Consider the following 11,869-nt stretch of genomic DNA (forward strand, 5'->3'; position numbering starts at 1 on the left):
ATTGGGGCTATGACTTTATCTACTTGAGACATAAAAAGATCACCACAAAAATAAGCATAAAAGACCATAGCTATAGAGATGTGAATAGAAATCCTTTAGAAGAAATTGACTCTACTATAGTCAATGGGAAAGAGATACCTGCGTGGCTACAAACAAAACAAGAACTTTGGATGTGTGGTGCTTCGAAGTGTGGAAGCTCAGTGAAGGAGGATTGCATCCTAGAAAGATCTATAAACGATGAATATTACATACCGGAACCCTTTCCAGAGCAATTATTTGAGCCATTTGGATGGACTCAAATATTGGCAACCTTGGATGTATGTGTAAATGAGCTAACTCCAACCAAGTTTTGCGATGAAAAAGGCTACGACCTAGTTTCATGTTTTATGTTGAAAGTGCTGAGAAATGCTAATGAGATTTGTGAGAATGAAAATAGAGGGACAAATAGCTATGTCATGGAGGATGCCGCACAAACACAAACTAGTAGAGCAATACAACCATGTGGATATGTCATCATTGAAATAAGTGAAGAGTCAACAACATCTACTCCAAAGCAACTAACTTCAAATGATGCAGAGTTGAAAGTACAGGAAGAATCAGATGTGCAAAGCTCCACATCAATAGATGTTCTACAAACTCAAGATCAAAGGAAGAATGAGGAAGAAGCCAAAGATGAAAAATATCCCATATTGATCAAATTCAATTTATGCGGACAAACAGGGCTCAAGGTTACATGTTCGGCCGCAATTGATCCTTATGCTACTAAGAATATAATGTCATATGGAACTTGGATAATAATGGGAAAGCCAACAATTAAAGAAGTGGAGGAAATAGTATACACCACTACCAAAACACCAATCCCAAGTTTTGGCATAGCGGAGGCAATACTCAAGTTGAGTCATGGGGAGTTCAAAGACAATTTCCACATAATCAACTCCCATCATATCAGAGAGAGTCTGGTCCTGATAGAAAGCTGGAGGAATATCTTCTTTCGACAACAATCAAAAGCTTCAACAACAACAACAGTAAGACTCCATGAAGCTTCTCAAATCCATGCAGAGAAGAAATCACCAACCATCGCGGAAAAAGGCAAAGCAAAGGTAAACATTGAAGTATATCAACCTCGCCAGACGACTTTACCTTCAACGAGCTTCCATCAAATTTCCCATGAAGCCTCTACATCAAGAGCCACACCATAAAAAATGCAATGGAAACCAAAACAAAGAGTCTATCAACCAAAGTTTCCATCACAAAAAAGCATCGAGAAGAAGCCGAAGAATGTCAACCAAGTGTTGGTATCCAAAGAGCACCCAGTTTGGATACATGAAACACGGGTTCAATCACAACAACAAAAGGTGACAGGATGGATAGCATCAAATGAGTCAATCACTGCTCAAGGATACTTCCAAGGAAACACTAATGTTTGGGCCAAAAAGCCTAAAGTAACAGCCTGGACCTACCCACATCAACCAACGAGTTCTAGAAGGAACAAGACGCGCTATCAACGGAATACAAAATACTCAGGCAAGCGAAAGAACACCAACAGAAGGCAAACAAAAAGACCTTCCAAGCGGGCAACGCGAAAAGTTTGGGTACCGAAATCAAACTTCAACGAAGATACCCAACACAAACAGGTGAATCAGTGGATGATTCCAGTAAAGCTACTTGAAGCACAAAGGAGTTTATGAAGGTAACACTCCAATATGGTTACCAAAAATTGTAGCTCAATCGGGAACAACGAAGAGAAATCAAGCAGCACAAGCTTCTACCCCAAAGCAAGCAATGACAACCAAAAGCCAACAGAAGCCAATTACAACCAAGGCTGCTGCAATCTACAGATGGATACCTTGTCATCAATTACAAAAGCAAGGCTTTTACAACTGAAATCATCAGGTTTGGATACCAAAGCCTAGTGTCCATCAAATTATAGAAGAAGATAAAATGCCAAAGACGGTCACACAAGGACCAAAAACAAGATGGGTTCCAAAATCTCTAGTGGAAACTCAATCACAGAGAACCCACACATCTCGACAATCGCTTCTCATGGAAATTAATGCAAAGGCTACATCAAGCCCTAGCAGAGCTGAAGGACTTGTTTTACAAAGAAGTATCAACATACAACAAGCAAGTCAAGAGGAGCCAAAATATGCCAACCTACTCGACAAAATGGTGGCATCCAAAGACCAACACAATGATAGAGGCCTTAATCTCAAGAACTTATGGCATTGGGTTTCAGGCCATGAACAGGTAAGTCCAAGTCGCCATTAAAAATACATGGCATAAAAGTCAAAAGTCGGGCAAGTGAGCCACTAAATGAGCAAGGCATTAGTCCCAAAGCTTCAAGTAATATTCTCTGTGGTCTAAGAGTCTTAGCGATTCTAAGTACTGCTCAAGGTGGAGGAGTTGAGCATATTTATGTTGTGTCGCTCATGCTGGTATAAGTGAGCATAAGAGTCCAAGTCTATGTATTTTAAGTTTGGTAAAGTAAAGAAGAGAGTCCAAAAGACACTCACGCACTATGCATAGTGAGTAATGAGTGGAGAAGCTTCAACATCAAAAACCCTTCTTGGAAATGTGGAAGCTATTGAAATGTCCTTGGATATCACATGTGCTACATTTGTTCCTTGAAGCACCCAACAACTCATTTTTCACATAGCATGATTTTCTTGAAAGAACTCTTGTGTGCATATAGAGTGTCCCATAATTGGCACTTGCATTACACACTCTTACTTTATTTCTCCCAAGCACTCACCTTGCATGAACAAGTACTCAACTTCCAAGTATTCAACCCCAATAAGAGCGTATACCAAAGGCATTTTTCCCACTGGGTTTTTCCCTTTGGTCATTCAGGTTCTAGACCCTAATTTAGAAACACCCATCACTATTCTATTGTATATATTCCTTTCATCAAATGAAACCAATAAAGAGTTTGTTACACGATCTTCAAAGAGATAAAGTGAGGTCACATTGTTCTCAACTACGCTTCAACAAGAGCAGCTCTTATCTTCAAAGATACCAACAAAGCTCTATTGACAAAGTGGCAAAGAAAATCAAATTGGAGATGCCAGTGCACACACGTCAAAGTCTCAAACATTTTGAGATATGAGCTCCAATAAAAAGTCAACTGCACCAGGAGGCAAAGTATCCAAGGAAACAGGTATCATCGACCAACTGCACAAATGGAAAGGTAAAGCAGGATGTGCAACAACATGCACAAATGCCTCGTCCACAACATCCAAATCCCAAAGAACACATGTTCGTCAATCAAAGGAAAATGGGCACCCCATTTGAACAAGCAAAACATGCCATATATAACTCAATCACGAAAGGAGGGAGTCTCATCAACAAGAAGACCAGACTACAAATGGTCGTGTCAAGGGATGACACGAGCTAGGAAGGGGGGAGTGTTTGGAGGTGATAACAACATACAAGTGACCACCTAGCCAAGGCGCTCGTTGGGTCAGCCAGCCAAAGTTTTGATGTGGTCACATTATTATTTTGATGCTTCAAACCCTGTAAAAGCCTAATGACAATCGTCTATGTCAAGTCTAAGTCAAAGATGTAATTTTTCCAATGATGTATGTAAAGGTCCATGAGAAGTTGGCCACCAGCCACTTTAGAAAGCCCTAGGTATATAATACACTAAGGTTAGTGGGAAAGGGGGATTATTTTTTGAAGATAAGTGACTATTGCGTTACGCACAGAGAGCTACCCCTTTGCTCCAACTTGTAATCATCGCTTCTGTGGCTACGATAATCCAAATTCAGTTTTGTTTTTTGCATTGTGTTCCTCTTACTCTGCTCTTTCATTCAACTGTAAGCATTCAAGATTCGGTGAAGGTTTCAAACGCATCCGTTTAGGCCTTAAATCGCTGCTTTGAGTGTTTATATGCATATTTTATGTTGTTTTGACCCTAGGAGAGGCTTTAGGGACCCAAAAACGACCCTTTAGGGTCATCCGTTTACTGCTTTTGCGTACTTTGGAACGAACGATCGCGATCCACGTACCTCCGCAGAATGCTGTGACAGTGATAGGATATGTTCGTGATAGTCCCCTGTAGCTTCCCTTCAAGTTTCGTGCGATTCCGATATGATTTGCATGGTGAATGGGTGTGATGACTATAGAGCTGTGTAGAAGGACATAGGCAGATTACTTGGCTTTAGTGAGATTGATTTGCTTGTAGAGTTAGTAGTTGCATCTCTTCGAGTTCACTTCATTAGGGTTGACATCCTAGTGATTTTCCATGCCTCATCCGAGTCGCTTCACCTGTATCAATAATTTTATGTTGATGCTTGAGAGCTATGCTATGGACGTCCATCGTGGTGACCCGCAAACATACACACACCAATTGGTTTGGAGAGCTCACACACTGCCTACACACACCGACACCTTTGCACAAGAGAAGAGAATAGAAGAAGGGATGGGAGAGACAACACAAAAGGTGACGTAGTCGAAGCTTGCTTCTTTCCCAACAAGTGATTGGCTATGGTGGAGCATGCATCAACAGGCTCTCTTAGAGATTTCCTGCTTGGAACCTTAAAAAAGCAGCAATTTACAAAAGTTAAAATATCTTCCAAACGGTGCCGAATTAGCTTATGTGCGTGAGAGACAAAAACGTTTGAAACGGCATTTTCCTTAAAACGTGTTAGCTATACTTTAAAAAAATGTGTTTTGCAAAAAAACTATAGGATAGGACTTTTCCACTGTCCTCATGCAAGAAAGTTGATCCACACATCCACTTTCTTTTGTTATCACAAACCACATGGCCTTCACTTCTCCACTTGTGCTTCATGTCCTAAGAGTTTTTCCACATGAATAACCTTCTTAAAAGCATCAAACCTCTACCTTGATTCACATAGCCACATAAGTCATACACACCACGAACTTCTTCACTAGAACTGAATCTTCATATATTTGACATCTAGGCACACATCGTAAACACGTTTGATACTGCTCCTTCACGCTTTCTGGCATCGACACCTTTTGGCTACATCATCATTGCCCAACCCTCTTGTTGAACATTCAATGTTCAACCAAAAAGATGACTAAAGAATCTGAGCTTTAAAATTGATAAACACTGAGAGCAAACAAAAAATCCTACAGTAACTGTATGTACAAAGTCTTTGTTAGCCTGTGGATGTACTTCCTCAAGGGCAATAAGGGTTTATGCTATGACCTCAGTGGCCAACCTTCCGAAGAAGTCCTCTATGGCTTCTACATCCGCTGCATGTTCTTGCCATCTCATAATATACTGGCGTTTTTGGAAGTGTTCTACATAGGGGTTTTCACTTGGCAAATGAAAAATTTTGGGCCAGTGGTCAGCAACCGACTTCCAGATTTGTAAGCTACTCCGTTGTTGAGCTAAAGAATAGAGTCACTATGCAATTTTTGCAGGTTCCGGACAAAGATATAAATATCATATATGAAAAAGATTTAAATGCACTTAAAGACCCCCTCGCTAGCCGTCAACCCAAAGATTATTTCAGCCCATAAAGCTGTGTAAGGCTCAAGGGACGACACACGTGAGGAAGGGGAATGTTAGCAGCACGCTAACTCAGATACCATTTTTCGGAGCTCTCATTGTAAAAACATTTATTATTTTGATGAATCGGGAATATTGTAACTCCTATATTCTGGATAAACTTTGTAATTGATGAGCCGGGCTACAAGCTTTCATATTGTATCAACCTGTCTTTACCTATCTTTAGTTAGAGCTCCCAGATTATTAGTTTTGACCCCACCAAAAACCTTGGATAAGGTATAAATTCCAATTTTTGTAAGTTCTTTTCAAGTTTTGGAGAATGAAATACACAGTGTGAGCTGACGACGCTCACTTCTCTCCTTCTCATGCTTCTTACTCCTTCCCCGGTTGTAACATTGCAGTCGCGTCTGTTGCGTTGCAACAACAAGTAAAAGCTCTACGTATTGACGTAAGCATTTCACGGTATTTTGTAGCTTTTGGCGTCGTCGACCGGCGGCCTAATCTCATTTTATAAGTAGGAATTTACACTTCAAAATAAAAAACTAAGCATAGGCGGGATATTGGGGCATCATTGCTAAGCATTTAGATGCATTCTGGGTCAAAATTGACTAGGTCAAAAATCCACTGTTGTTAATAATCGCAATTTTTTCACTTGACCTAAAGTGGGATTTGAGACCATAAGCATGTGTGCTTAGGTCTTATAAGCACGACCTAGAAGTTGCGTTACATTTGGATGTCATTTGATGCTGTAACGGATGTGATTTGTTTGTTGGTGAGCGATTGGCTTTTGGTCATTTCAGTCACTTGAGTGTAGCTTGAGTCAGATGTGAGTTGTTTGTTGTTTTCCAAGAGATTGACAACCTCTTGTAAGCTTCTATGCACTAGTCGAGTCAGCTTTGTCCTATGGATTGACAATTTAATCGTGGTTCTCTCTACGTTTGCAATAAGATAGGAGTGAGGTTATACACCCGTCCCACATTTGGCGCCGCTACTGGGGATCGAAGAGACCTAAACTAGGGAAAAACACGAGCATCTTGTGAAGTTATCCTTTAACTTTTTCTAGGATCTTCTAGAGTGTAAACTTCTTTTTAAAACCGCATAGATTGAGATTGTCATCTTTTGCTGTGTAGAGGTAGCTTAGAAGTAATCGTACTTGCTGAGTCTTTAGGATTGTAGGATTGTAGAATTAGAGTAGGGTTTTGAGAATGATTGGTAGTTGAGACAAGTATTAAGATCAATGCTCAAGAAACCATAAAAAACAAGAAAATGAGTGTTTGTTGATACTTTCCACAACCCCATTGCAGTAGAACCTAGGAGTAGGGTAAGTAGATCCAAGGTGGGTTTCAGAATATTGCTCTCTTCGAAAGAATCAAGTATGAGTTGTTATTTGAAGTTGCAAAATTTCAGGTCTATGGCCAGAAATAGAACGAAAAGACTGCCCCCAACAAGTCAATCTGATTGTAGAGTATGCTTAAAAGTTATATGGACCAGTGGGTAAGGTCAAGGACACATTGAGGTAAAAATTTCAAGAGTTTGTAAAAACTCAGATTATTTACTTTTTCTTGATATTTTAGGCCAAATTAAGTTTTGACTTGATTCATAAGCTTAAAATAGCTCATGAAAAAATTGTCTATTGAAAAAGTGAAAAACAGTGTTCATTTTGGGCCTAAAGTAAATAATTGCAATTATTTACTTTCAGCTTGAAACTGGCCAAGGTTGATACCAGTGAATCTATGCATATGTACAAACAACTTTTGTAAAGACACTTAAGATTTGGATCACCAAATTGACCAAAAACTGGTTAAAAACTAAAGTCTGTATTGACTTTCGGGAACTTGAGTATAATTTGATTTTTTTTTTGTTCAAACTCAATGAAACTTGATTCATAGGCTTTTATTGATGTGATAGACATGTGTACATGCTTAGTTGATAAAAAAGATGCAAAAATTTACCAAAAGTAAATAATTATGATTATTTACATCTACTCCATTTTTCAACTTTTTTGACCAAGATAGCATATCACTAGACTAACCATGTTGTATTAAGCCCATAAACCAAATTTGGTAAGATTTGAATTATTGGATCAAAAATTGTGACCGAATTTGTAAAGTCAGTCTGCGGACACAAAGCTGATGACCATTTGAACCAAAAATTGTCCAAACTTGATGAAACTTTGCTAGGGTGCTTAAGTTGAGGTACTTAACAAATTTGTGTCAAGATTGGGACAAAAAATTGCAAAAAATTTGTTGGAGTAAATAATCATGATTATTTATATCTGCTTCAAAAATTGATAGTCTTGCACATTTGAATACACCACAAGGTCAAGCATATCAAGTAGACCAGAAAAATCAATTCTGGTGAAATTTGGATCACAAAAGTGAGACTTAAGCCAGATTCTTGAAAATCGAGTCTGCGGACACGAAATAATTGCTAAACTTGAATATATTTTTTCCAAACTTAGTGAAACTTGTCCAGGGACCTTAACAGGTAGTATACTTGGTAGACGAAGCCAAAAAGTACAAAAAGCTGAGAAAACTAAATAATCTTGATTATTTACTACTGCTACACAGAGATACCATTTTTGACTTTTGAGCTTATACAGTGTTAGACCAACATAATACAAGGCTACCGGGAAATTTTGGGTTCAATCGGATCCAAAGTGATACATGTTCACTCAATTTTCAGGTTGCAGATTAGTCCTTTAGCTTTTTGCAAAAGTGGAATCTGAAAGTCTTAACTACTGACTCACTTAGATCTATTTGGAGTGATACACATAGACCAGTCACAATAGTTAGCAAAAATTGTACAGTCTTTGTGAAAGAATAGCTAACTTGATCAGATTGATATAGGAATCAGGTTGCAGACAAGGAATTGGCAGCTTGATAGAAGTTGCAATCAAGTCAAGTGGAAGAAGTTGACAACAAGTCAATCCGACGATAAGTACTCTATCTAGAGCTTCACAAGTCTTTATGAACCTTAGATCTGGTCGTTACTAGGAAACCAAGGCATAATTGGAAAAACATCTAGTAGAGTATCCATTGAAGAAAGTGTGAATAAAGGCAATCCCTTGCACACTATCCTTGAGGAAGTCGCAGACACTTTTTCGGATTCAACATATGAAAATGTCTTCCTACTCGACTTACTCAGAAACCGGATTGAAAATGTGCTATATACATATACTCTCTTTTTATAAGACTAATTGCCATGGAGATCAGTTTTACCTGGATCCTAACAAAGAGTATGCTATCAGATTAATGACCATGGTATTGAGTTTGAAGAGGAGATCAGGGCAAACAAACAAGGAAAAATATACATGGATAGAAACGAAACTCAATATTTACAAGTTGAAAATCTTGACGTCATTGTTAAGAGGATTGCAACACCTCTTACGAGTATGTGTTTACAAAAATGTAGAGAGAGAAGCACAGCATTAGAGAGAGAAAGAATAAGAATACATCAGATTCCATAGCCTTTGATTATGAGAAAGCCCGATGATGCGTACAAAGGAAACCCTTCCTTATATAGAAATAATGAGCCCCTTTCATATCCCCGTAACCCTTCCAGATTATGCCTCTTGAGATCCCCTCCTTCTAAGAGCTTATTCCCACATGAAGGTACACGAGGACATGCCGGACACTCCCAATGTGATTAATGCGGTCATGTGAAGCTATGTGCGGTCCGGGCACATAAACTTGGCATGCACGGTGGATTGCACGAACCTCACAAGTGCATCCCTTGATTGGTTCCCTCTGAGCTTCGAGAATCGTGATGCTAGAATGATTGTTGAGGCCGCACTCTGGCACTCTAGCTCTTTGCTCCTGGACCCACCATGTCCATCTACGCCGCAACCCGAACTCGGAGCCAATTTCCTTCTCGGACCCGCAACTTGCGCTCCACAATGTACCGCATCATTTAGAGTTTGTACCGATTGCATTCTTGTTTATTGGCAAAATGTTGAGATGGATTTTATTTGTGAATAATGATAGTGTGTGAACAGGTGAGTATGGATTATTTGATGATTTTTATTTTATTTTATTTTTTCAGCTGATCTACGCAGGCAGCCACCACATTCTGTAAGAGCCGCATCACCGCACACGGGCGTAGAAACCGCAGCACCCTGATGGGAACATAGCAGTCCAACTGCTCAAAAACCGTTCTTCAGTATGGCACTAGGGAACTAGTGTTGCTGGTGTACTTTTCCCGCCGACTTGTCAAACTAGGGTGCCTTGGAGTTGCGTATTTGCCAGCATGCGAGGATGAGGAAGCAAAGCACCTGACACATCCCCCCACAATCTAGAGTGCTTCATATACCGATCCATTGTCTTCCGTAGGCCCTCCGTACAAGTTGTCCACTCGCACCACCCTAATCCTTCTAGCTTTTTGTCATCCAAGAAGTAGCGTTGATCATTGAATGGCCTATTGTCGACAAATTCAATCACCTTATCTGCATCAAGCTTGAACAACTTGCATATGTCTCTTGCCACATCCAGCCCTCACCCCTCCTTGTGCGTCCCTATGTTGTACACATATCCCACATCACCTTTGTGCAGAACAAGCTCGAATGCCTCCGCAACATCCTCACAGAAAAGGTAACTCCGTACATTGGACCCATCTCCATGGATAGGTAAGAGCTTTCCTTGCATGGCCAGAAGAATGAATCTTCTCAGGAAACTAATTTGGACCATACACGTTTCCCCTCGTTGTAATGAAGGGGAGACCATAGGATCTCCCATAAGCCATGACAAGCATCTCTGCACCCGCTTTAGTGATAGAATACGGGTTTGTGGGCAGCAACTGAGATGCTTCATGATTGCCATCGATCGCATCAGCCCTCCCCGCTGCTGTTTCACCATAAACTTCCTCGATACTCACATGGATGAAGCGTCGTATTTGCGCGCCGCCGCTGACCTTACAGGATTTTTGAGCAGCACGCCACATCCTCAGCAACACTCCTCTAGGCATCACATTGGACCCCATCGCAAAGTGCCTGTTTAGGCTGTCCGCCACAACAGGGATGCATTGCCAATGCATGATGAATCGCCATAATACCGAGCTGCTTAGCAATGACTTCACCCTCACTGCCTTCTTTTGCACCTCCTTCATTAGCAATGGGGAGTCCGCTCTGCGCGTGGTCGCCAAGTGTTAAGAGGATTGCAACACCTCTTACAAGTATGTGTTTACAGAAATGTAGAGAGAGAAGCACAACATTGGAGAGAGAAAGAATAAGAATACATCAGATTCCATATATGGCCTTTGATTATGAGAAAGCCCGATGATGCGTACAAAGGAAACCCTGCCTTATATAGAAATAATGAGCCCCTTTCATATCTCCGTAACCCTTCCACATTATGCCTCTTGAGATCTCCTCCTTCTAAGGGCTTATTCCCACATGAAGGTACACGAGGACATGCCGGACACTACCAGTGTGATTAATGCGGTCATGTGAAGCAATGTGCGGTCCGGGCACATACAGTCATAGACGAATAGGGGTTAGAAGTAAATACCATAATTCCAGATATGGTAGCAAAAGAAGGGCCACCTACTTTAGAATTTGAGGGATATAATCAAGTTGATTTGAAGCCTTTGAAACAGCTTAGTACGGATAATCCTAGGATCGGAGTCTATTGTTAGGAGGATAGAAACGTCAAAGATATTCTATGGACTTTGCATGCCAAATCAGGACGACTAACACCCATGAAGATCATCTATATCTTCAAGATCAAAGATAAGGATTCAGTAGATCTACCAATCTTCCTGTTCAGGGATTGTTATAACAATAACTTTGCTATGATGACTCTTGAGGAGGTAGAACAAACCAAATACCAAGGGTACTTCATAAGGGATTGGATATTGGGCCAAGGACCAGAAACTATTTCAAGAGATGAACATTGTGAGAGATCTTCTGAGAGTGATGTTAAGAAACTAGAAACCACCTCATCACGTAGAAAACCGGGTGACACTAAGGCCAATCCAGGGCTACATGATTCACTATTTTCAACAAACTAGTTTGAAGGATTATGAACGGGACCAATTGCCAGGAGACCAGGAGTTGAACCAAAAAGACGTGTCAGACCGGCTGATTTTTAGAAATGGGTCAGAAAATACATTGGATCGGGGGATCCATATGACCACTTAGCAAGCTTTAAGCGAGTGCTAAGAGCAAAATGCATATTTGATTTCCATACTCAATTCGAGGGGTTTGGAATGACATTACAAGGAAAAGCATTGACATGGTTCCAAAACATTCCACCAAGGTCAATCATGGACTTGAATGCTTTAGCTCAAGGATTTGTAGCCGGTTGCTCCAAAACAAGAATCAAACACAATACAGTAGCTCAAATCTACAACTTTAAATAGAAACAAGGCAAGTATGTTAAGGATTGTGCG

General features: G+C 40.3%; 1 pseudogene; it reads right to left on the reverse strand.

Annotated features, from left to right (window-relative positions):
- Positions 1–9,693: 9,693 nt before the first annotated feature.
- LOC147459701 (trifunctional UDP-glucose 4,6-dehydratase/UDP-4-keto-6-deoxy-D-glucose 3,5-epimerase/UDP-4-keto-L-rhamnose-reductase RHM1 pseudogene) lies at positions 9,694–10,459 on the reverse strand (annotated as a pseudogene).
- Between the last annotated feature and the right edge of the window lie 1,410 nt (positions 10,460–11,869).

Source organism: Adiantum capillus-veneris, chromosome 4 (assembly GCF_014529385.1).
Source record: "Adiantum capillus-veneris isolate H3 chromosome 4, ASM1452938v2, whole genome shotgun sequence".
Lineage (NCBI taxonomy): Eukaryota > Viridiplantae > Streptophyta > Polypodiopsida > Polypodiales > Pteridaceae > Adiantum > Adiantum capillus-veneris.